Source organism: Rhinopithecus bieti, unplaced genomic scaffold, assembly GCF_001698545.2.
Source record: "Rhinopithecus bieti isolate Rb0 unplaced genomic scaffold, ASM169854v2 scaffold_77265, whole genome shotgun sequence".
Lineage (NCBI taxonomy): Eukaryota > Metazoa > Chordata > Mammalia > Primates > Cercopithecidae > Rhinopithecus > Rhinopithecus bieti.
In genome coordinates this window covers 13,587-38,920 of record NW_016828364.1, presented here as the reverse complement: position 1 = coordinate 38,920, position 25,334 = coordinate 13,587, and the positions used below count along the sequence as shown (strand labels likewise).

Genomic DNA, 25,334 nt, shown 5'->3' with positions numbered 1-25,334 from the left:
ATTGAGATAGATCTTCTCAGTTTTACAGTTATGTTTCATTGCTGATAATCAGTAAGGTGCTTCAGAACTTCCTATACAAATCAGGAAGTGAGAAAAAAAGGCAATTGCAGTTAAAATGCTTAATCTGTGAAGCTATTATGTTTTCACTTTCACAGTAACTTGAGATGAAATATTGTGAAACTGCCTTACAGTTTATAGTTTTATGATAATGACTTTCCATCTCATTATTTACAAAGTTCTCATACGTCAGTAACTAATGGCACAAGTTGTATTTTAAATAATTGCTGAGACACTCCACATGTATTTTCATCCTCTAAGCAGCTTCTAGGGGAAGTTTTTTTAAAAAAATTCTTTTAGTTCCTTACTGACATGACTGTATCAGAAAAAGTCATTATGTAGCTCCATGTTTTCGTGTGTGTATTAAAAGACTGCTTAACACTGCCATCTTATTGCATTAGAATGACTGTTCTCCTGGTAATACATTTGTAGTGTTGACATCACTACTCTCAAATTAGTTACTTAGTTATTGAGATTGTTATGTGATATTTTAACTTCTAGCTCATCCAGTCATCCTTTCTGTTCTAATTATTGTTTTGAGGTTTTGGGGCAAAATGGATACTGAGTCAAAAGAGAATATAGAGGACACAGAGGCACAGACCTGCTAAGATGCCGCTCATTTTAATTCCTAATGCTCTTTGAGAAGCATTTTATTCTACTAATTTTTGGATGATATTTCAGTGGCTTACTTCACTGCTGTTATTAAAAAGAATGCTAACTTAGGGGAGATTTCAAGCAGTTTTCATTTCATCTCTTTTTCCATTCAAATTCCATAAAAAGTAAGGCACCTCAAGAGAGGTTTCCATATATATATCTGAACTGGTAGGATGATTATGTTGAAGGAGAAAGAGACAGAGAATACTGGATTTGAAACACTGCTGTCACTGTGTAATCTTGGGGAAGTCACTATATTTTAAAAAAAAGGCTTATCTCATATGCAAAATGGGAATAATGATGCTGTTCCTTTGAATTGTCATCAGATTTAAATGAATTAATATATATGAACAATGTTTTGTATACAGTAAGTCTCTATACAAACGTTAGTCAATTTCATCAAATGAGGAATTTACATCTACTCAAGGACATTCCTGTTGGGAGCACAACTTACATAAAGAAGCCACAGAACTCACACTTGATGGAAAGCAGCTGTAAAATTGATTGAAAAGAATCCAATAAACAAAGTATGCCATTGTTTGCATCACGATAGCCCACAGCGATAAATCAGCTTCCATTCATTCTCAGGCACCTGCAGATAAACATGAGCCAGAGATACTGTGTAGGCACTCTCGCAGTGGAAAGAAAATAAAATCAGAATACTGGTATAGTTTGAAATTTTTAAAGCTTAGGATGGTACAGATAGATTTTTCAATGCTTATGGTAAAGAAATGTGTCTCTCCTTTTACTATCACGGACAGTCACGTTTTAAATTAAATAGACATAGATTTCTTAGAGGTCAAGAAATTTCGACAGCAAATATATGTCTTCTCTGAGGTTTACAATGTAGTGAAGAAATTGTTGTCAGATGACAAAAGATCAGCCTAATGGGAAGCAAAAACAAGTGTTTTAATTGTTTTAATTGACATTTACATTTATTGAGCTATTGACTATGTGTAAAATGTTGTGCCAAGTACTGGCCTATGACGCCTAGGGAAGGAAAAGGGAAGATAATAGGTATGGTGGTCTCTGAAGTTTACTCTCTAGTGAGGGTCATAAAAGTCCCCAAATAACCCAGGGGAGTAGAAGAATTCAGGCAACAGAGTAAACCCTTAAGTGTGGAAAAACATCAGTTCTCTGAATTGGACCTTGGGGAGGATGCTGCAATAAGATGGCAGTGTTAAGCAGTCTTTCCCATTTCAGAAGGACATTTGAGAACACTGCATCCAACATATTCATTTTATGGATAACTCAAATGAGGTCCAGTGAGGTTGAATGGCTTGCCAAAGTCTCAGAGCAAAACTGTAAGCGAAACCAGTCTTCAGTAGCACCCCACCCAGGGGCCACCCAGCTGAGGGGTTAGTAGGCACTGAGATCCAACTTATGCCAGCCCTTAGGGGCCAGCAGTAGGGATGACTTCCTGGGGGGAAGTGTCTCATATTCTAGTTGTCACAAAAGCATGTATTACCTACATCCTGGTTCTGACTCCCTAGTTAGTTCTTTTTCCTGCAATTAGTGGTTTTTCAAACATTTCCCTTCCTCATTATTAAACTCTTAACCTAAAAAGTAACCCCCAAACTGATATAAACAGAGTTTTCCTGAAAGCCCTGCCAACTTAAACTCCTCCTATACCCCTATAGATGTTGCTAAACGGTTTTGTGTTGCAGACTTGCTGTTTTTCAATCATTGGTATTTAACTTGATAGCCACTTGTTTTGGTATCTCAAAGGATGTCCAACACCTGGGGCAATGTATATACTCATGTGTCAAATAAATGAGTGAAGAAATGAAGAAAAGACAATGAGTTCATTAGAGTCTATTGTACTGGTTGCCACTGATTTAATAATTTAATGTAATAATACTTTAATAATAACTATTTAATGATACGCCATTTTTAAACCAAAATAACACAAAATAAATAAAATTAATAATATAACTTATCACAGGGATAAAGTTATTTCTTTGGAACCAGGTTATGAGTGGCCCTCACATGAGTCTGCTCCAAAGAAATAACTTTGTCCCTGTGATATATGCCTTTGTGACAACTAGAATATGAGACACTTTCCCCCAGTGCCTGCTGCTCAAACCTCTAGGGGTGCATACAGATGGGCAGGCTGTGGGACTCCAACCCCATGGCAGTGTCTAGGGGTGAATGTTTACAGCTGAAGCCCCAGTGGGCATGTGTTACAGGGTGCTCTTTTAGTTTAGCCGTCCATAGGTGGCTCATGTTAGTCAGCTCAATTAGATCTCTGTATTATTGCAAGGACAGAGGGCTTTCTGTATCCTGGGGATCTTGCCTTGGTGTACCAGAAGAATCAGATCACACGTGGGCTTGGAGAATGAATGCAAGGTTTTATTGAGCAGGTTTTATTTACTTAGCGGCCTGGGCTCTCCTTCAACTGCCCCTGCCAAACTCCATGTCATTCTGCCACTGGGTAGCCTGCCAGTGCCTGTCGGTGCATTCCTCTCAACTGCCAGTCACCTGTGTGTTCCTCCATTGATGTGCTTCTCTCAATGCCCAGCTACCTGTGTGTCTGCCTGCTAGGGTCTCAGGGGTTTTTATAGGCACAGGATGGGGCATGGCAGGCCAGGGTGGTCTTGGGAGGTACAACATTTGTGCAGGAAAACAAAAATGCCTGTCCTTACCTAGGTCCATGGGCACAGGCCCCAGGGTGGAGCCCTAGTCAGGAACCATGCCCTCCTCTACCTAGCACTTCCCTTCCATATCATTTAAAGGGACCACACTCTTCCCTTCCTAGCAGTTCCCTTCTGTATCACTTCTCTGCTGTAGATTTCTATAATTTTAATTTGATGACTTTCATCTAAATAAACTCATTTTATTTCTCATAACTCTAGAGTCAAAACATACAAATGAACTTATCCTGAGTTTGTTGCTATTATTTCAGTCGCAGCTTTCCCTGCCTTTACTCAGTTTAGTCCAGTCTCTCCTTTTCATCCAAAGTCCCTCATATGATTGGCTCATTATGGCAAGAAATAAAAGGAAGCGGGAAGAAAGGAAAGTGACCCATAAGTACAATATGAAAAACAAAGTTTGTTTTTTCTTGAGTGACAAGGAAGCAGATTCTGAATATGATTCCAAAAGGAATTCCAGAAAATATGAGCAGTATAATACAGGATAGTTGGAATAAGTATTAATATATTACCTCCCACAGCAACTATACGGGGGAAAGCCATCTTAATTTTTTATGCCATGTCTATAAAAAATTGAAAAAGAAAAAACCCATAGGAATGGAGTTGTATGGCCAATGTAGAAAAACCTGTGGGGTTCTATTAATTCAAAATCAGGATTAGTACTGTCTTAAAACCTAGCCATCACTTTCTTATAACTTTTCATGTTGAGCAGAAAAGAGACATGCTTGATTTCCTCAGTTAATGAAAGTTTTACAATAAAGGTGCATAGGAAAGTTTAAAAAAAAAAAGAGAAAAAAGAAAATTGTCTCAACTCCACCCATCCCTACCTCATGGAAATCTAGAATACTGCTCAGCAGACTGTTATTAAAAAGAATGCTAACTTAGGGGAGATTTCAAGTAGTTTTCATTTCATCTCTTTTTCCATTCAAACTCCTTTAAAAGTAAGGCACCTCAAGAGAGGTTTCCATATATATATCTGAACTGGTAGGATGATTATGTTAAAGGAGAAAGAGACAGAGAATACTGGATTTGAAACACTGCTGTCACTGTGTAATCTTGGGGAAGTCACTATATTTAAGAAAAAGACATGCAAAATGGGAATAATGATGCTATTGCTTTGAATTGTCATCAGATTTAAATGAATTAATATATGAACAGCAGTCTGTGTTTGGTTTCTCTTCTATACTTTTCTCCATCACTGTCAACTCCATGACCATTCTTTACCTCATGGCTTCTATTGCAGTATGGCCTCTGCCTACAGGCTTCTCTGTCATTCCACTTCTGTGTCACTCTATCCTCTTTGAATATTTCATATTCTGACTTCTCAGATAGAGAATATAAACCGTATACCACATCATTCCCCGGTATAAAGCACCCGCCCCTTGCCAAGCCACTTCCTAGGGCACTGGGCAGGCCTTTATGCCACACATAGTTATGGCCAGGCAGGCAGGTTTTACGGGGGAGCACTGCCACTTGTGCTTGGTGGTGAGGGGGACCCCTCAGCTGTCAGCAGAGGTGGGCCCACAGCTCCTAAGCGGGGAAGCAGTGTAGTGACTGTGTAGTAGAAATATGGAAACCAGCATTTTGAGGCCTTTAGTCAATATGAAGGAACCGCACAATGGAGAAGATGTGTAATTCCTTTCAGTGCCAGTTGAAGCAGGAGAAGGGCTAATGACTGTAGTGCCTGACTGTATTATGGGAAAAGTTGTAGAGGGGAACAACAGTATGGAAAAAGAGTCCCCAGATTAGCTGTCTATGAGTCACTAAACTTTCTCCCATCTTCTCAAATTAATACTGTCACAACTACAGTTTGAGTATTCATGATCCAAAAATCTAAAATCCAAAATGCTCCAAAGTTCCAAACTTTTTGAGTGCTGACATGATGCTCAAAGGAAATGCTCACTGGAGCATTTTGGATTTCAGATTAGGGATGCTCAACCAGTAAGCATAATGAAAATATTCCAAAATCTGAAATCTGAAACACTTCTGGTCTCAAGTGTTTTGAATAAGGGATACACAACCTGTATAAGTTCAACTGTGAAAACAATCATTCATTAAATTACCTTCTCCTCCCCTAAGTTTTTATATTTCTAGTCACTCTTATCCATGTAACTTATCATCTAGGCAGTATTTGTACTTTGATATCTTATCCACTGCCAACTTTGCGACATATTGTTTATTTCCAGGTAGACTTTATGAAGTAGACCACAGCCAGCCTTGCTTTGGATGTGATGATGGAGTAAGAGAAAGAATTTCAAAGTATTTTCTTATGAATTAATAGAGTTGAAACATTTTCTTAGACCACTCAGATGCTAATGTGGACCCTCCCCAAGGCAGAGTTCAGGGCTCCTCTGAGCCAGTAGCCTGTTAACTTCACAATGACCACAGAACTTCAGGAACATAGGAGGAACTGGACAGGCAGAAGTAGGCCACATCCACATCAACATCTTCATGTCCTGGATTTTGCATACACCTATTGCATTGCTTGTTGGCCAGTTTGGTGCCAAAATGAAAGTAACCTACATTACCTAAGACTTCATTTTCACCAGTCTTCTCTCCAGACCAACCTTTGTGGTTTTGGCCCAATTTACTTTAAAATGATTATTTTCATGGCTGCTTTTTTATTCAGTTGTTGTACTTTAGTTGCATTAACTACCCTTCTACTTTGGGAGACTTTTATGGTTTCTAATTATCTATTTATGTTAATTTTGTGATAAATGAAAGGACAGAGAAAAGTACATCTTTAAGCAAATAATTTCCCATTTAGGTGATTTCCTAAGGATACACTTTAGATACCACACTGGGACAGAGGCGATGAATATTCCAATGTCCAAACTGCCAAATTTCTTTCCAAAAGGAGATTATACCAATTTATATTGTTACCAAAATTATAGAGACTACCACTATCACTATAGTCTCATCACCTTTAAATGTTATCATTGTTTTCATTTGCATCTGTCCATATTCCATCCATCTATTTTCTATACTTGGGGTATATAAGGTAGCCAATATACTGATAAGGAGTTTAGATGCAATGATTTATAGATAAATAACATTTTATTCAGGACAAAAGTGGATTTTTGCTCCAAATTTCTAATGCTTTTGAAATTTACCCATGTCTATGATTTAATTGTCTCAATAAAGATTTTTTTATTAGAAAATAATGGTAATTAACAAAAGAATAGCTTTTTCTTCTTGTCTTTAAATGACAATCCTCTGCAGGAAAACGACAAAACCAAAAGAAAAAAAGAAAAAAAAAAAGGCTAGACAATGGGAAATCATTCAAGGACAAGATTTTCAACATGGTCTACACACTCCAAGCTAGGGAACCATACTTTTCTAAAATTATTCAAAATCACAGAGCTGTTATTAGAGTTTAAATGCTATGTGGCCACCCTTGACATAAATTTATTTCATTTTAGATTATTAAATAGGAAATATGCCTACTGAACAATAATTAAAAGTATCTGAGAAGTAATGGGCCAAGTTTGTAACAGTAACTTTTTGTGGTTGCTTCAATGGAATGCCCAGAAGTAGAGTTTTCTTATAACTTAGATTGCTTAGAGTAAATTTACATCATCCTAATTCCGATTGGGAATTAGGATTTTGCTTCTTTAGTTCTCCTCAGATAAGAGTGAAGGTGTCCTATCCTAGAGAGATACTCTGTGCTTTCCTAGGTACGTTTTCACCACTACCCTCAAATTGTAATTGTGTAATTATATCATAAATTTCTATCAATAAAGAATTATTAGGGTTAACTTTCTATCAGTAAGGAACTATTAGGGTTAATTTTAGAGGGATATCTATGTTTTGAGGTGATAGCTTAGGGACCTCGTCCAGAAAAATCGTAGTCCTGCGTCAGGAACTGGAAATAAAATAGTGCTTCACTGACACTCCTCAGTAATGAATCAGCAAGCTTGTGCAGTAAGCCCAGTAGAACAGTGGTAGATGTGTCACACAAATTGTAGTAAGCTCTCCCCTTTTCCACAATGCTGGATCTTTTATAAACTCTTTGGGAAGGGAACTAAGTTTCATACATTTATCAGTGATTAGGACTGAATATATGAAGTTGGAAGTTTTGGTTTTCATACACAGATCATATTTCTCTTCCTCTACTCCCATATATAAGCCTGGAGCAGTCAAATTATTTCATCATAGAGAATAAAGGGGCCATATAGACAGTATGTGCTGTGTAAGAAGCAAGGAATATACTACTTACGGCTAACTGTGGCAAGAACAGTTGTATATTTGCACTGCTTAAGTTCCTTTGGTTATTTCTTAGGTTTAAAACTCTATAGATAAATGATGGAAAGGTAACATCTTAAAAGGCAGAAATAGAGGTATGTATGAACTGGGTTTGGTGGGTGTTGAGTGGGCAGGGGAGCATTGTTCCACCTTCAAAGGGAGCAGTTAATTTCTACATGGTATTACTAAAGGGAGTTCTGTGTGTTCAGTGATTGGAACAGGGAACTGATGATTTATTTGGTCTATATATCAGGTTTTAGCCTAGTCATTCTGCTGGTAAAGATTAGTTCTCTCGCTCTGCCAAAATGAGACATATTTCACCTGATTGCAATGCAATTCTGCTTTGTCCACTGCAGTGCCCTCTGAGCAGCTTCCCATTATTGCAGTCATTTTCAGGTTTTGCTCTAGGATGTGGTGAAAAGGTGCCACATCCGAGAGCATGACTTTTTCTAATCCCAACCCACACACTGATGTCAAAGTATTTTTGTTCCTTCTCGGGAGCGTTATGTTCTTCAACCAGCAGTTGCCAGGAAAGCATGAGGATATTTTGCAAGAATGTTTGAAATCTGCATTTTTATTTTTTAGTTGGTATTTCTAGTGTTTATATTTTGAAGGTCAGGTGTGATGTCACATTCTCAGTCATTAGCTATCAATGTATTGCTGAGTGTGTAACTCTGCCAAGTCAGTGCCTGCAGTGCCTTCCCAAAATCAGCATGAGGATGACAAGGAGCTACTCGGCCTTTTTTGCGCATGTAAACGTGCATAGCCAGATGGTGAAAAGCTTCATCAGGGCAAGCACAGAGTCCACTCTAAAATATCCTGCTAACCATTGCCACAGCAGGAGCTCACCCAAGGAACTGTGATAATAATGAAAAGAGTAAATAGAAAATTATTCAGTGAATTTTAGTTATTTCATTATTTGTAAGTATTCCTCCTTACAGGAGCCTGCCTACCTGCCTGCCTTTCTTTTTTCTTTCTTCTCTTTTTTCTTTCCTTTCTTATTTTCTTAAGATCTTCATGACTCAAAAGACTATTTCATTGTTGGGGATTATTGGTCAAGGGACATCTGATGCTGTCTTCTACTCACAATTAAATGCAAATGTAAAAGCTTCATCATTCAAGGAACATTTATCTCTACATAGGGTATTATGATGGACAATAGGTTGAGATTTTTTTAAAAAAACAGAAAGTTGACTATTCTTTTGGCAAGCACTTATAAATTGCTTTCTATGTGCCAAGCAGTTATCACCTTGTTTAATCTTTGTAACAACCCTATGTGGACTCTTATTTTACAAGAAAATTGACACACAGAGAGGTTAAGTAACTTGGCCAAAGTTACAAAGCTGGTAAGGGATAGAACTCAGATACAGACTCATGCAGTTTGACATTAGACCCTGTGCTCTTAACCCCTGTGCCATGCTGTACTCCCTGGGATGAAATTTCAGTACAGTAGAAGAAGGAGTATATTAATATATGAACATTCAGAGCACTATATGATAATGACATAAATGAGGAAAATGAAAAGGAGTTGTGAGAAAGGAGAGAATATTTCAGACAGGTGAATGGGTAGCATCCATACAGGTCTTGAGTGATGAGGTAGGAATTGATGGTAAATACTGACAGTAGATATCAGGAGTAAGAGTTTGCCTTCAGTTACAGGAAATGTCACGAGTAGGAGATACTGGGTCTAGAATGTAGGTTCAGAAAATAAGTAATTTAGTTTAGTTGGATAAAAGGATTGTGTATAGGAGTACAAGATAAGGTAGGCTGCAGCCACATTCTGCAGGCCATTTTGTAGACTGCTGGAATAAGGAGGATGGAGGTTTTTGAAGCAGGACCATGCCAGTACCCACTAAACTCAAGGTTCCACAAATGCACTGGTTGGTATTTTGTTCATGACTGTTATCTCTAATGTCTGACACATACAAAGTGCTCATTATATAAGCTTCTGAATGAATATAGCTAGTAAGTGGTAGAGTCACGATTTGAGCTCAGAGCAGCCCCATGCTGCCTCTGGAGAGGTCATTTCGTTGTAGTCGTATTGCATTTGAGGCATGGCAGGATCTAGATGTTCATAGCAACTCTGCTATTTTAGGTACTTAGGTACCTAAATTCTCAGTGTAACTTGGAGGAAAGTTCAAGGCCAGAATAAACTATTGAGGAGCATCCACATGGAAATTATAAAGTCCTAAAATTAGATGGGATGATTATGAGAGGGTATAGGTCTCAAAATAGAACCTTAGAGGACATCTATATTTAGAGGTTGAGAAGAGGAAGAGGCAATGTAAAAAGCAATGAGGTCAGAGAGCTAAAATGGAAATACAGATATAAAAGCAAAGAGGGAAGAGAAGGAGGGAGAGTTGTCAGCAATATTAAGCACCACAGAGTAATCAAAGAGCATCAAGATTAAGACAAGAAACCTGAATTTGTATTTTAGGAGATAACTGATGACTTTTGTGTGAACATATCCGGGAAAAAAGACCATGTAAGACTTAGCCAGCATCTGGGAGGGTGGGATAGTTGGGCTGTAAAGAAGGAGTGTGTAGTCAGGTAGAGCTCATGAGTATAAACTTCTGGTATTTCAGGAGAGCTAGTTGTAGTAATATGAGAGGAGTTGAACATTTGAGTAGGAGAGACCTTGTGTATTGTAGACAGAAGGGAAGGCTCAAGCAGGACAAAACTAAATAGGGCAGGAAAAGAAGAGATATTCATGGAATGTGACCCCAGAGGAGGCAGGAGAATGAGATGCAAGACCACTGATAAAAGGGGCAGTCCTCAGAAAGGGTGACAGACATGCACCACTGGAGGGAGGAAGGAAGCCTACCTACAATGTTTTTTAAAAAACTTTTTCTTTCCTCAAATATTGAGAGAAAAATATAGAAAAGTAGAAGCTGATAGAGAAAATTGATGTTCAAAGTAATGATCCTCAATTCTTTTAAAAGAATTCCAGTTGCTTAAAGATCTGTTCTTCAGATTCAAATGTGTCAAGTCCTACAAAGCATCTCTAAATTTCTGGTTTTATTTTATTTTTCTCAACTGAAATTGATAAGTCTCCCAAAAAAAGGAGGTAAGTTCATCTACGTAGGAAACAGAAGGAAAGATTTCAGGACTACAAGATAGTAAGAAATATTTTAATTGAGGCAATAGTTGACAAAAGTTTATGGAATGTCTACTGTTAGATAAGCAGATAATTCAGTAGAGAAGACTATAAAGGATAAAATAAGCATCATTAGGGAACCAACTGAGATAAAATAGCATGAACTTTTAATAGAGCCCAACAGCATGGTTTCGTAACACTGCTCAGTTTCTGAGAAGTAGTTGTTGAAAGTTAATAATGCCACACCGGGTTGGAAATGCAAATGGTGAAAATGGCAGACAAAATAGAGGAAGAATGGATTCTAGAGGCCAGTGAAGACAGTATATATTTCATTTTATTGTGTTTGCCATCATTGCACTTCACAGACATTGCATTTTGTTTTACTAACTAAAGGTTTCTGGCAGCCCTGCATCAAGCCAGTCTATTGACACCATATTTCCAACAGTATGTGCTCATTTAGTGCCTTTATGTCATATTATTTCAGACTTTTTCATTGTTATATCTGTTAATGATGATCAGTGATCTTAATGTTACTATTGTAATCGTTGTCGGGCATCACAAACTGCACCCGTAAAAGACGTCAAACTTAATTGTAAATGTTGTGTGTGTTCTGACCACTCCACCAACCAGCCATTTCCTTTTTTGTCACCCTCTCCTGGAGCCTCTCTATTCCCTAAGAAACTACAATTAATAAATCTACGATGGCCTCTAAATGTTCAAATGATAGGAATAGTAGCACGACTCTCACTTTGAATCAAAAGCTAGAAATAATTGAGATTAATGAGGAAGGCATATTGAAAGCTGAGACAGGCTGAAAGCTAGGCCTCTTGCACTGAATAGCCAAATTGTGACTACAAAAGAAAATTCTTAAAGGATATTAAAAGTGCTACTCCAGTGAACACACAAATGATAAGAAAGTGAAACAGGCTTTTTGCCGATATGAAGAAAGTTTGAGTCGTCTGGATAGATGATCAAACCAGCCACAACATTCCCTTAAGCACAAGCCTAATCCAGAATAAGTCTCTAATTCCATTTAATTCTATGAAGGCTGAGAGAGGGGAGGAAGCTGCAGAAGAAAAGTTTGAGGCTAGCAGAGGTTGGTTCATGAGGGTTAAGGAAAGAAGCTGTCTGTCTTCACTTCACACCTTGTTTGAAGTGAGGCAGCAAGTGCTGATGGAGAAGCTGCATCGAGTTATCCACAACATCTACCTAAGATATCTAATAAAGATGGTGTATTAGTCTGGTCTCACGCTGCTATATATAACTGCCTGAGACTCGGTAGTTTATAAAGGAAAGAGGTTTAATTGACTCACAGTTCTGCAGGGCTGGGGAAGCCTGAGAAAACTTACAATCATGGAGGAAGGGGAAGCAAACATGTCCTCTTCACATGGTGGCAGGAAGGAGAAGTGCCAAGTAAAAAGGGGAAAAGCCCCTTATAAAACCATCAGATCTCATGAGAACTCATTCACTATCATGAGAACAGCATGGGGGTAACCACCCCCATGATTCAATTACCTCCCACTGAGTTTCTCCCACAACATGGAGATTATGGAAACTACAATTCAACATGAGATTTGGGTGGAGCACAGCCAAGCCATATCAGGTGGCTATACTAAACAACAGATTTTTCATTGTAGATGAAACCACCTTCTGTTGGAAGAAGACACCATCCAGCACTGTCATAGCTAGAGGGGAGAAGCCAACGCCTAGCTTCAAAGGACAGGCTGGGTCTCTTGTTAGGAGATAATGCAGCTGGTGACTTTTAAGTTGAAGCCAGTGCTCATTTGCTGCTCCAAAAATCCTAGAGCCCTTAAGAAGGGCTAAATCTATTCAGCCTGTGCTCTATAAATGAAACAACAAAACCTGGACGACAGCACTTATATTTACAGCATAGTTTGGTGAATATTTTAAGCTACTATGGAGACCTACTGCTCAGGAAAAAAATAAAAAAGATTCCTTTCAAAATATTACTGCTGATTGACAAGGACACTGGTCACTCAAGGGCTCTGATGGAGATGTACAAGATGAATGTTGTTTTCATACCTGCTAACACAGCATCCATTCTGTAGCCCATGCATCAAGGAGTCACTTCAACTTTCAAGTCTTATTATTTAAAAAATGCATTTCATAGGCCATAGCTGCCATCGATAGTGATTTCTCAGATGGATCTGGGCCAAGTAAAGTGAAAATGTTCTGGAAAGGATTCACTATTCTGGATACCATTAAAAACATTCGTGATTTATGGGAAGAGGTCAAAATACCAAATGAATAGTTTGGAAGTTTGCAAGAAGTTGATTCCAACCTTCATGGATGACTTTAAAGGGCTGAAGACTTTAGTGGAGAAAGTAACTTCAGATATAGTGGAAAACAGCAAGAGAACTATTGTAGAAGTGGAGCCTGAAGATGTGACTGAATTACTGCAATCTCATAATAAAACTTGAACGGATAAAGAAGGAACAAAGAAAGTAGTTTCTGAGATGGAATCTACTCCTGGTGAAAGTGCTATGAACATTGTTGAAATGATATCAAAGGATTTAGAGTATCACATGAACTTAGTTGACGAAGCAGTAGCAGAGTTTAAGAGGATTGACTGCAATTTTGAAAGAAGTTATCTGGGTAAAATGCTATCAAACATCAATGCATGCTACAGAGAAATATTTAGTGAAGGGAAAAGTCAGTCAATTTGACAAACTTCCTTGTCTTATTTTGAGAAATTGCCACAGCCACCCCAGCCTTCAGCAACTTCTGCCCTAATCAGTCAGCTGCCCTCAACATTGAGGCAAGACCCTCCACCAAAAAGATGACTCATGGAAGGTACAGATGATCATTAGCATTTTTTAGCAATAAAATATTTTAAAATTAAGATTTGTACATTTTTAGACAATATTGTTGAACACTTAATAGACTACACTTTCATGGGAACATAGCTTTTATATGCAGTGGGAAACCAAAAAATTTGTGTGACCCACTTTATTGCAGTGGTCTGGAACTGACCTCAGAATATCTCCAAGTTATGCCTGTATTGGCATGGTCTAAGCTGAGCAGTGAGGTTAATGAATACTGAGAAGATAATCCAAAGGCAGATCTGGGTATAGCACAGATTATCAGAAATGAGGAGATAAACAACGTGGTGGTTGTGATCAGAAAAGGAAGGCTCTAAGTCTGAAGTAAAATAGTTCCAAATCAAGGAAACTATAAAGTGTTCTCTCTATAGTTTTGGAGATAAAATAAGGAACTATGAGGCCAGTGCATTATACGGAGCACAGAAAACCACACACCACATGTTTTCACTTATAAGTGGGAACTGAACAATGAGAACACATTGACACAGAGAAGGGAACAATGCACACTAGGGCCTGTGGGGGCTGGGAGGAGGGAGAGCATCAGGATAAATAGATAATGCATATGGGGCTTAATACCTAGGTGATGGGTTGATGAGTGCAGCAAATCACTGCCGCACACATTTACCTGTGTAACAAACCTGCACATCCTGCACGTGTATCCTGGAACTTAAAATAATTTTTTTAAATGAGACCAATGAATTAAAAATAAATGAATGTGGCAGGGGATGAGAGGAGGTAGACTGAGCAGGCACCCAAATCCTCAAGATAGGTAGAATGTTATGATGAGTTCATAAATACTGTAACAATAGGGCTTGGATGACAAGGTTCAAAGATAGAGGTTGAAGGAGACAGGGCAATACTCTAAATTGACAACAGGGGATAGGAATGTTTTTGAGTCTGGTAATATCTTCAGGGGCAATTAAGGTAAAGAATTGGAAGTTCAACTTCAGAATCGATCTAAACTGTAGGACACTGCTTTACTATGGATTAAGAAGGAAGGTCATCAGGGAGTGACTGGTAGAGAAGTAAGAACACACAGCAGGAAGGGAGAGGGCTATTTGGAATCAGATAGAATCATTTGCTTCCCTCATCCACCCCATCACCCTTTACAGGTTACCCTTCTAATCCTTAAAATAGTCTACAAAGTATTATCCCCATTTTATCAGATGAAAAGTATCTGGCTCTGAAATTTGAATCTTGTCCTGATTGCAAGTTCCATGGTCTTTTCACTGCCACATACTGACTCTCAGTGGTACTGAAGTATTACTGCAGCTTCCAGGGACTAATTAGAAATCATGCCTAATTTATGTGAAATGGTTATAAAACAGTGTCTTTGTTTTGCTCTTGAATTATACTTAGCTCTAAAATTCCTGTGTGAGCTCGCATATCTAATACTGTATATTTAGTTCTTATTTTTTAAGAAAAACATTTTGGACTATTTTTCTTAAGACATTAAGGAATTTCCAAATACATATATATGATCATATTGAATTCTGCAACTGTAGTCTAAAACATTAAGTTAATACTTACATTGCATTATTTTTCAGGTGTGAAAATGAAACCAAGTTCAAAACAGAAGACATATTTTGGGCTTACAATTTCTGCCCTACTCCATATTCCTGGACTGCACTTCTGGGCCTTATTTTATATCTTGTTTTCTTTGCACCTGGTAAACAAAGACTTTGTTATTACTGTTGCATTAATTGAATTGCCTCTTTTTGGAGTACATAAACTGTAATTTTTCAAATTTCTTACATGCTATTTTACTAAAGTTTCTAATGTTTTATTTCTCAGGAATGGGACCAATGCCTTGGACTGTGAATTCTGAAATATATCCCCTTTGGGCAAGAAGTACAGGAAATGCATGTTCATCTGGAATAAACTGGATTTTCAATGTTCTGGTTTCACTAACATTTTTACACACAGCAGAATATCTTACATACTATGGTAAGATAATATTTTTTCCAACATAGTTTTGTTTTTATCACTCTATTTTTAGATATACTATAATATCATTTGTGATTGAGACTATGTGGTTATATGTTGCTGTTGTAAGTATCTCCATGTGGTTTTCTTGTCCTCCAAAGGCATTGGAAATGTATCTGGAAAAGAAAAGAGGGATTCTCCTATCCTAAACAGCATTGCTTCTTGTCCTGCAGTACTTAGGGCTGTCACACAACCCCTCTCCCAACCCAGCTCTCTCCCCAGGTGGAAGTCTTTACACCATAGCTTTTAGTTTCACAGAAACCTAAAAAACAGAAAATGGTAAAAAGATGTAGGCAGGGAGTCTAGGACCAATGAGATATCCTGTGACAGGCATAGCGTCAAGTCTAAGAGCAGAATCTGCATAGGGCTGAAAGTAGCTTCCCCAAATGCTTAACAGTATTCTGTGCTGTGGCCATGCCTTCCACTGTATCACCTGTGCTGCTCAGGCCAGTGCATGTGCATTTCATTGTCCTCTGAGACCAGCACTTACCACTTGCAAAAGTGTAAACGTGGCCATAATTCAAAATGAAAAACAATAGTGCTTAGTGGCTGAGTCAGGAAAATACTTTGGGGAGCTACTTCGAATCCATTTGTACTAAAGTGAAAAGACTGCTTTTTAGAAAAAAGATTTCTGCATTGTTCACATGACTTTGTAGGTTGCAGTAGGATTATTCATGATGAAGTGTGAGGTTTCATTCTAATCTCATAAGTCTCTGTGGTAGAGATGGAATGCCTGCTGCTTAGACCATTCTCCCAGAAGACCTTCTCTGATCTCCCCACAATCTCACTTTATTCCATGCTCTGGGCACTTATCATTCCTCTTCGCAAGAACAGGTTTGTCTGCCCCTAGCTCCCTCTACTAGACCATAAATCCCTGGAGGGCCAGGACTGTGCCTTGTTCATGTCACATTCCCAGTTCCTCCCAAGGCATCCTGTTCACCTGGTAAGCACCAAAAAGTGTTTGTCAAGTAAATAAATAAATGGATAAATTTTGTAGATGAATGATGAATATGATGAAACATTATAAAAATCTATTCCCGTCTCTTCTGAACACGCTGAATTGGTATTTGATTTTAGTTCATAGTATTTATCTAATGCTTTTATTATCTTCATAAAACTTTTCTCTCTCCTAATCACCACTTAAGGCATTTGAAATATTTTTTTGGAAAGGAAATGCACTGGCATTTTAAACTGGATATATATTTAGTATATTCAGCTGGATCCCATTTGGCAATTAAAATTTTTCCATAAATTCATAAACTCATCTTCATGACATAATAAATATGAGCACAATAAATATTTCCTCGTGTTTACTGATTCTAGGGAACGCTTAAATATTTGAAGACCTAAATATATGCTGGCATCCTGAGAAAGCATTTTTCATAGAAAGGCATAGACCAAATAATAAAAGTTTACATGATTATACTTTTGACAGCAAAGCTCCTCTTTCTTGAATTTATTCTTCCAGAAAACCATGAGAAAAATGAGGCAACAGTAATGAAATTTAAATAGGGCATAAGCAGAATTCTTTCAAAAATAAACAGCTAAAAGCATTTTGCCTTGCATTAAGCTTCTCTCATGTCAGAGCACTGGTCCATTTGGTCTACTACTCTCTAGTAGTAGAAAAATAGTTTGTTCAGGCTAGTTTTTCCCCCTCTTTGTGTCTCATTGTAATCTACATGTTACTGGTTTATGTGAGTTATGCATTTAGATTCCTGATTTAATAAATATATATCCTAATCATGTGTTCCTCTGGAAATAGTTATATCTTCTTTGTTGCTTCCTTTTTTATTGTTTCATAAAATCTCAAAATTTGACTCCTTACTCAACCATATTGCTTACACAGGTCTGCCTTGTGCCCCCATTCAATAATGTTTATTACTAAAAAGTATCATTGCTATATCACCAATATGCCATTTTATATATGGCACATGTGGCTAAAGAGATCCCTTGGGGGACATTATGTCAAAGCTTCTCTCTTGAGGTACTACTGAAATTCAGTCAAACATGGTCTTTGAGTCCTCAATTTGTGTAATTCAGTCAAATAGTTGTTTTAATCTGGAACTTAATGTAGGGCTCTAATAAGATTTAAATCCTTAGAATAAAGGTGAGGAATATCTACAGTGTTCAATAGCCCTGATGGACTCATTACAGACATTTTTTCTTTCCATTTTCATTCCAAGGGAGGAATAAATGAGAAACTGAGATATGTGACTGATTTGACCATGACATGGAACAGGTCACAGCCTCCCAGGTCTGCCCACACTCCTCCGCGACTTAGCCATAGGTCTAATCATTGGAACCCACACTGAGTAGGCAATTTTGGCATTTGAGTGCTTTGGATTCCTCAGATTTTATAAAATGGTCTTGTATTTTAATAGCAATTCGTTGATATTATTCAGCTTTGGGAATCCAGGTCACAAGAAAGAATCTGTAATCAACTTCAGGAATCTTCCTAACCCAACTAATGTTTTTAACTATAGGAATTTAGCACTGACAGATTTGATTTGTTACTTCTAATTATGCTACTGTTCCCAAATTGTGAAAGATAATGATAAAGATAAACTATACCATTATATTTAAAAGTCAAACTGGGTTTAGCTGTTACAGATTTTGTAATTTAGAAGCGTAGTTTAGTCTAAAATGTTTTACCATCTGTACTTATTTTTTCTTTATCTTCATCATAATTACCATCCAGTCTTTGTCCCTCCCTGCTAAAGATTCCATTTCTCTTCCTACCTCCACAGTCTTGCTTATCTGTACTCAGAACACAGGACTTCATCTTTCATTTTTTTTTGTCAAAATTCCCCCATTCTCCAAGAGCTAGCTTATCGGTATCACCCTTTTTGTAAAGACATCCCAATTAATTAGTCACACTAATCTTATTCTGTATCTTAATAGCAACTCTTCCTTTCCTGGTCATTTAGTAGAATTTGACAAAATCTGGCCATCACTTTTTTGAGCAACTGATATTCAGAATTCTAATGGGCATGGTAACATACATTATTTCTCTTCTTTACAGTTGGGCAAAGCAGGAATTATTTTCCCCATTACACAGATCAGGTCTCTCTCTCAAGCATCTCTTAACTGTATCTCCTATACATGCTCCTGATTTTGGCTGTAAAATGTATAGAGTCATAAACTGCCAACACTTAAGTAGGAGCTGAGAAACCCCCTTATTTTACTTAATGAGGCAACAGAGGCCCAGAGAAGAGGTTAAATGACTATACAGAAGTCACGTGGCCAACACTTAAACTCAGTTCTTCCCACTCCCAATCTGATATCCTTTCTCCAGCCAATTGTCACATTAATTTTCATCTTACTTCCCCATCTCATACACATGATGGTCTGGATTGAAAGCCTAAACTTAGACAGGGGCTCCATTTTACTTTGTTGTTTTCCACCATCAAAAGTACAGGTAGAGTTTTTTATATTCAAATTTGCAATTCAATTATGTGTGTGTGTGTGTGTGTGTGTGTGTGTGTGTGTGTGTGTATTTGGTAGAGACAGATTTCACCATGTTGGCCAGGCTGGTGCGAATTCAATTATTTTAAAAGTCCATCTTGGAAATGTGTAGAGAATATAAACAAGTCATACATTCATATATCTCATCCATCTAGGCTTGCTATCATGACCCTTAGAAAATAAAACTAGCTAATATTTATGTGTTTCTGGCTGTGCTGCATTGACATACATAATCTTACAGCAAAACAAAATTCTCTGACTTCATGGAGTTTACATTCTAGTGGAGGGAAACAAAAAACAAACTAGTAAACATCATAGTATGTCAGATGATGACATGTGCTATGGAAAAAAAAATGGACTGTCGAGGTCCAACAGAAGGAACAAGGAGACCAATTAGGAGACTGTTGCAATAGTGCAGATGAGAGAAGATGGCCCTTAGACCACATTTATCTATGGCAGTGGTGAGAAGTGGCCATCTTCAGGTTATATTTTGAAGGTAGAACCAACGAGATCTCTTAACAGATTGGATGTTAGGCATGAGAGTAAGGTAGAAGTTAAGGATGACTCCCAGACTTTGGACATGAGAAACTGGAAGGATGGAGTTGCCATGTATTCCACTGAGGCATTCATTCTGCAATGTCATCATTATACTTGGTTCTGGAAATACACGATGAGTAAGAAAGGAACTTCTTCTGACCTCAAAGTGCCTCTAGTGTAATAGACAAGGCAAGCATACATGTGTATACATAATTATAATATTTCTTGGTTGTTATTTTAGGGGTCTCCAACAACATGCTGTGATAGCACATGGAAGAGAGTAATTCCTTCTAGTCAGGGAAGGGAGGAAAGGCTTCAAAGCCAAACTTACATCTGACCCTAGTCTATTATTCTTGAATTTCTGAACTTGAGTTTAGAAAGATACATTGCATCATATTCACAGAGTTGGAACAACTGGAGTAAACCAGGCTCATAGTAATTTTTTGGTCCATTTCATACTGTGATTATGCATGACTGACCAGAAAAAAAAAGTCAAAATCAAGTACTCTTTCCAACTTAAGCCTCTCCATATATATTCATATTCATGTATCTATTATTTTCTGTTGCAGGAGCTTTCTTCCTCTATGCTGGATTTGCTGCTGTGGGACTTCTTTTCATCTACGGTTGTCTTCCTGAGACCAAAGGCAAAAAATTAGAGGAAATTGAATCACTCTTTGACAACAGGCTATGTACATGTGGCACTTCAGATTCTGATGAAGGGAGATATATTGAATATATTCGGGTAAAGGGAAGTAACTATCATCTTTCTGACAATGATGCTTCTGATGTGGAATAATTTTCAGCTGCTTATATATTTAGTTATTTAAACAAACTGGGGGGAGAAGAACAGTAATCAGTGACCTCACTGCCCTGCTTCTAATCTGGTTCTTTCCACAGTCTAGTTTTGATTGACTTCATATTCTAGAATACTTGATTAGGAGGAAGATACAACCATGATGACTTTTTTTTTTTCCCCACAAGGAACAATATTTTAAAAAATATTTACAGAGATTTTAATCTAATAATTCTTAAGCAAATGTGTGTAATGCCTTCCTGAAATAGTCTAAAATGAATATTGTACCCAGTGACTTCAGTGGTATCCTTTTTTCCTAAGACCATTTATAATTATTAGTGGCAATAGAGTCAGTACTAATCTAGTCAAATTACATATGTATAATATATTTATAAAGGATTCTGGGAGATGGTCCAAGGGTGTTCCATGTCAAAAGATGGCCTGTTGGCCTTCAGTGTTCCTACAGAGAGTAGTGGTTTATCTCTGATCAGCTGTTAACAAACTAAATTCCATTTAAGCTTTCATCAGCAAATTCCAAAGTGCCTCCTACAAGGGCACAGCTGTCCCTGTCTCCTTTGGATTCCACATTTTTGTTTCTCTCCAATTCAGATACTGGGAGTTCTTCAGAGACTGACTCTGCACACTATCTTTTGAACATTATGCAAATATAATCTGTCAGGAGTTATTTTCATACTTCTTTTTTTGCATCAGTGATAAGGCATACATTTGCGCAGATGAGTTAGGAAGTTTTGAGAAGTACCTTTTATGGCCAGAAAGTAACAGATTAAAGGTTTTTATGGGTTCCAAATTGGTTAGTCACTTAGGTATGCAATTATAAATGCAAAATAGTGCCAGATCTTTAACTGTATATCAGGGTCAGTTTTTGTTCATGCCCAAATCACTACACCTTCCTCATTGGCCCTGGAGTCCTACTGTTTTGTGCCTTCATTTGTGTTACATACATAGCTGCAAGCAAACCATTTTTCCCCTTTCTTTTATTCAAACAATAATTTTTGAAACAAAAAAGAGGAAGGAAATCAGTGGCAGAAATAATCCTGGTGTTATTGGTGTTTGTTTAATAAAAAAAAATGGGACTTTTTTCTTAACTTTTTATTAACTCTTCCTAAAAGAACTGTCACATATTATTATATAATTCTATTTGTCTTTTTTTACTTAAAGAGCATAAACTCATTTTTATTTTGCACACTTGTCTCATTTCCCTGAGAATTTACCAGAAAAAAAAAACAAAGATACATAGATTTGTCTCTGTGTTTTTTTTTCTCTTGGCTTAGTTTTTTTTTTTCTTCTTCTTGTCTAAAATTGAGATTTCCTATTGGAACAGATAATTGTTCTATTATAGCATGTCTATAAGAAATGCAGACTTAACTATATTTCTACAATGTCTTTCCAAAGTGTTCATTGGTTTTTATGGTAATTCATCACTGAACTCTTAATTTTTGCTTTTCTATTAAGAACTATATAATATGTACAGAATTACTTGTTCACAAAATTACTTGCTAGTTCCAGGAAATATATGAATGAATCTTCTGTGGCCATTTAGGAATACAAAAGTTTGATGCATTTTTAATGGCTCTAAACATCTAATAAGGTACTGTATTTGGAGAGAAAAGGTGGCTATCTCCATATTCAAAGTATTTCTGCCAGTCTCCAAGGTATTTTGTTCTTTTAACATCTGGCTTCTTCCTATCACAGTTATCAAGCTGAGAATACAGCTGAGGAAGTTCATTCTCTAAGTCACCAGAGGTATAATATTTACACAGTTACTTTAGTGCCCTAAAAATCCATTAACCAAAACAGAAAAGTTTTCTCCCTTTGGTCATTTCATGTAATAAAAAAAAATTAATATTTTAGAGAGGTTTTTTCCTTGAATTAGGTGCTTTAACAATTGATTTCCAAGGGAATATTAGTATTGATTTTTTCCTCAGAAAAGCAGATATTATTTAATAGGGAAAAGTATTACTCTATTGATATTTCTTATCTCATAAGAAATTTCTTATCTAATATTTTGCACAGGTAAATTGAAGTGAAAATGAGCTACTATGTGGTACAATCAAAATATAATAAGGAGAAAAAAATAGACCAATAAAGTGCTCTCTAAAAATTTAGTTTTTGGACTTATCAAAATAATTGCCTCAATTCTTCTCTTTATTGTATACATAGCCTTAACTATATACTTATAAACTCAGCTGGGCTGATGCACAGTAACTTTATTAAAGGAGAAACTGGACTCTTGTTACTTCCTAAAGCAGAACATGGCCTGTTCTCCCTAAGAAAACAATGTTTTCAACTTTATAACCATAAATGCACATAATAACAGGGAAAATTAGCCACAGTTCTCCTCCCCTACTCCCCTGAGCCCCTACTTTAAAGGACTATTTGTTTTTTATATAGTGTTAAAGATAATATTCCATATCTTTGAAGTATAAGACAGAGAGGCACAGTATAAGATTTATAACTTTTTAGAAACAAATAATTACTTGAAAAGGAACCTTATACAATTAGGGTATTATTTTTAGATTTGGTGAACATTTATAGTATATTAAAAATTAAATGTTTAAATTTTGCAGATTTTTTTATATTAGGCACCTTTTAAGTTCCCAGCATATTTGGCTACCACTATCAACGTGGAAACATTCCATTTGAAGTATCATCAAATATATATTTTGTAGGACAATTTATATATGATGTGATTTGACCTACCATATTAAAACAGACACAGATTACATATCATGCTTTCAACCAAAATTATAGATTTCCTTCTAAACATGCTGCAGATTTGATAGCAGTATATTATGTTTTAGGAAAACACAATGAAGAAGGTCTGAATCCCTATTGAGGCTTAGCTGGATAGCTGATCTGCATTAGACTTAGGAGGATATATCATTTCATCTGCATATAAACACATAGGGCTGAATATGATGTCAAAAGCGTTTGCCATTAATAATTTTCTTCAATGTAAACATTCCTAATAATTTTGATTGTTGCTCCTTAGTCAATCATTTCCCAAAACATGATTATTTTTAATATATATATAAGATTTAAATAATAAATAATAAAAGGTAATGTGTCCTTTTAAATTTTGTTCCCAGCCATATGCAGTAGTTCCCTGATAGAAAATGCTATGAGAATACCGAGTGTTTTTTCATAATTTAATTTTACCACTGAACCTGATTTTAGTACATGATAGTCTAAATATTAGGTTATTCACTCTAAAAGGGGAAATCAGTAAAAGCAAGGAATTTATGACATTTTTACTGTAATTTCAGTATCTGTAATACAGGGGAAGAATGATCAGGAAAAATATAAGCTGGCAACTTACCCTTTTGCTTTTCAACAGCAAAATAATATTGAAAATATAATAAGTCACAGATCCCGAAGTTGGTGGAAATGGGAGAATGTTTTAGAAAACACTATCTATATGTTTATCTAAGAAAATCTCAGAATTTAGTGACACTAATATGTAGTTCATAAATACTGTAATACAGTAGACAGAGTTGGAATGTTATTTTGGTTTTATTTCATCAGCACAATTATTAAAACAAAATTAATGAGATGTTTTGTTATAATCAGATTTTTTTTTTTTTACCATACTGCAAGTTATAAAATGTCAACTTAATACTAAGTACCTAACAACTGTCTTTTATTCACTTGTTGTGACAAGTTTTTAATTACCAAATTAAGATCTTTTCAGTGTCTATGAGTAAAAGAAATAGATAATTATATCAGACCAGGAGCAGAGAATGTATAATATGTGCTTTTTAGCAAAATGTATTAAATTGTGGTTAAAATTTACAGCTCATACGTAGCTGCTGCCAATAAGAAGGCTCAGAGTTGTTCTCTGGATTAATTTTTACATCCTGTTTTCTGTCACTTTTACCAGTCTTCTTAGCCTCATGTACAATAATGTTAAGCCAATTTGATGAAATGGTTCAGGTTGTGGCAGTCTATAAATTGTTGGTACATTCAGCTCTTCTAGGTGAGCAATACTGCTACTATTTTTCTAGAAATAGCAATCATTTAAAAATGCCAAATAGCTAACTGCTACCAACTCTTTCTTGTATCTTGTCTCTTTAGAGAAGGAAATTTTTGTGTGCCAATAATCATCAAAGAGGTGTTTTATTTATAAGAGTGTTCATGAAAGTATTTTATCCCTATAATTTGCTCGTGAGCTAAAACAATATAATTTATGTAAATCTTTATATGTAAAAATATAGATAGTCTGTTGTACTTGAGTAATTTGGTCTATGGAATTTTAAATACCTTCATTTAGCAGTAATATTCACGTTTTTATTTTAGACAATTAAGTTCATGTGTTTGATTTTGTCATGTCAGTATAAATGAGAAAAAGAAGTAGATCATGCAGCTAATGAGTAACCAACATTTTGTAAAGTTTTAAAGTTTTAGCAAACTTAACATTATTCCATCTCATTAAAAGGTTAAAAAAGAAGAGACAACTCTAGCCAAAGTAGAAAGTTATATTCTACATGTCCAAACTGTTTCCTAGCAGCTTTTGGACTATATATCACTTGATGTTAAAGTATCTTTTATTTGTAATAAATGTTCAAATTTCTATTTAGAAGTTCTAATGTATACCTAGATTAATCAAATCACAGTTTTATGCTTTTAAAATATATGTATTTCAAACTGTATATTTTAATTTCTGAGTGCATGTTACATAGTATTTAATACTTCAGATGTCTTGGCAAATTCAATATAAATATTTATTCCCACAAGCAATAGATGGGATATCTCTTAAAAGTTATGACTGTGTACCATTTCCTTCAAAGTCATCCTAGCCTATGCTGTATCAAGAGTATTGTATATTTTATGGAGATTTAGTGATATACATGTAAATGTTTTTTAAGTTATTTTATTGAAGTTCAATATTTACATAAAATTAAAATCTTTTTTTAAAAAAAGTGTCAGTGCCAGAACTGTAAATGAAAATAATCAAATAAAAGTTAAAATAATTCATTACTCATTAA

At 36.3% G+C, this 25,334-nt stretch overlaps 2 long non-coding RNA genes across 2 annotated transcripts; one reads left to right on the top strand and one right to left on the bottom strand.

The window, feature by feature from the left end:
* Positions 1 to 15,169, bottom strand: LOC108523725 (uncharacterized). Its single transcript, XR_001883880.1, has 3 exons — positions 15,078 to 15,169; positions 1,188 to 1,303; positions 1 to 71 (listed from the first exon to the last, which is right to left on the bottom strand). It is a non-coding gene; the product is annotated as an uncharacterized LOC108523725 (long non-coding RNA).
* LOC108523724 (uncharacterized) lies at positions 15,086 to 25,334 on the top strand. The gene is made up of 3 exons (XR_001883879.1): positions 15,086 to 15,216; positions 15,342 to 15,494; positions 20,105 to 25,334. It is a non-coding gene; the product is annotated as an uncharacterized LOC108523724 (long non-coding RNA).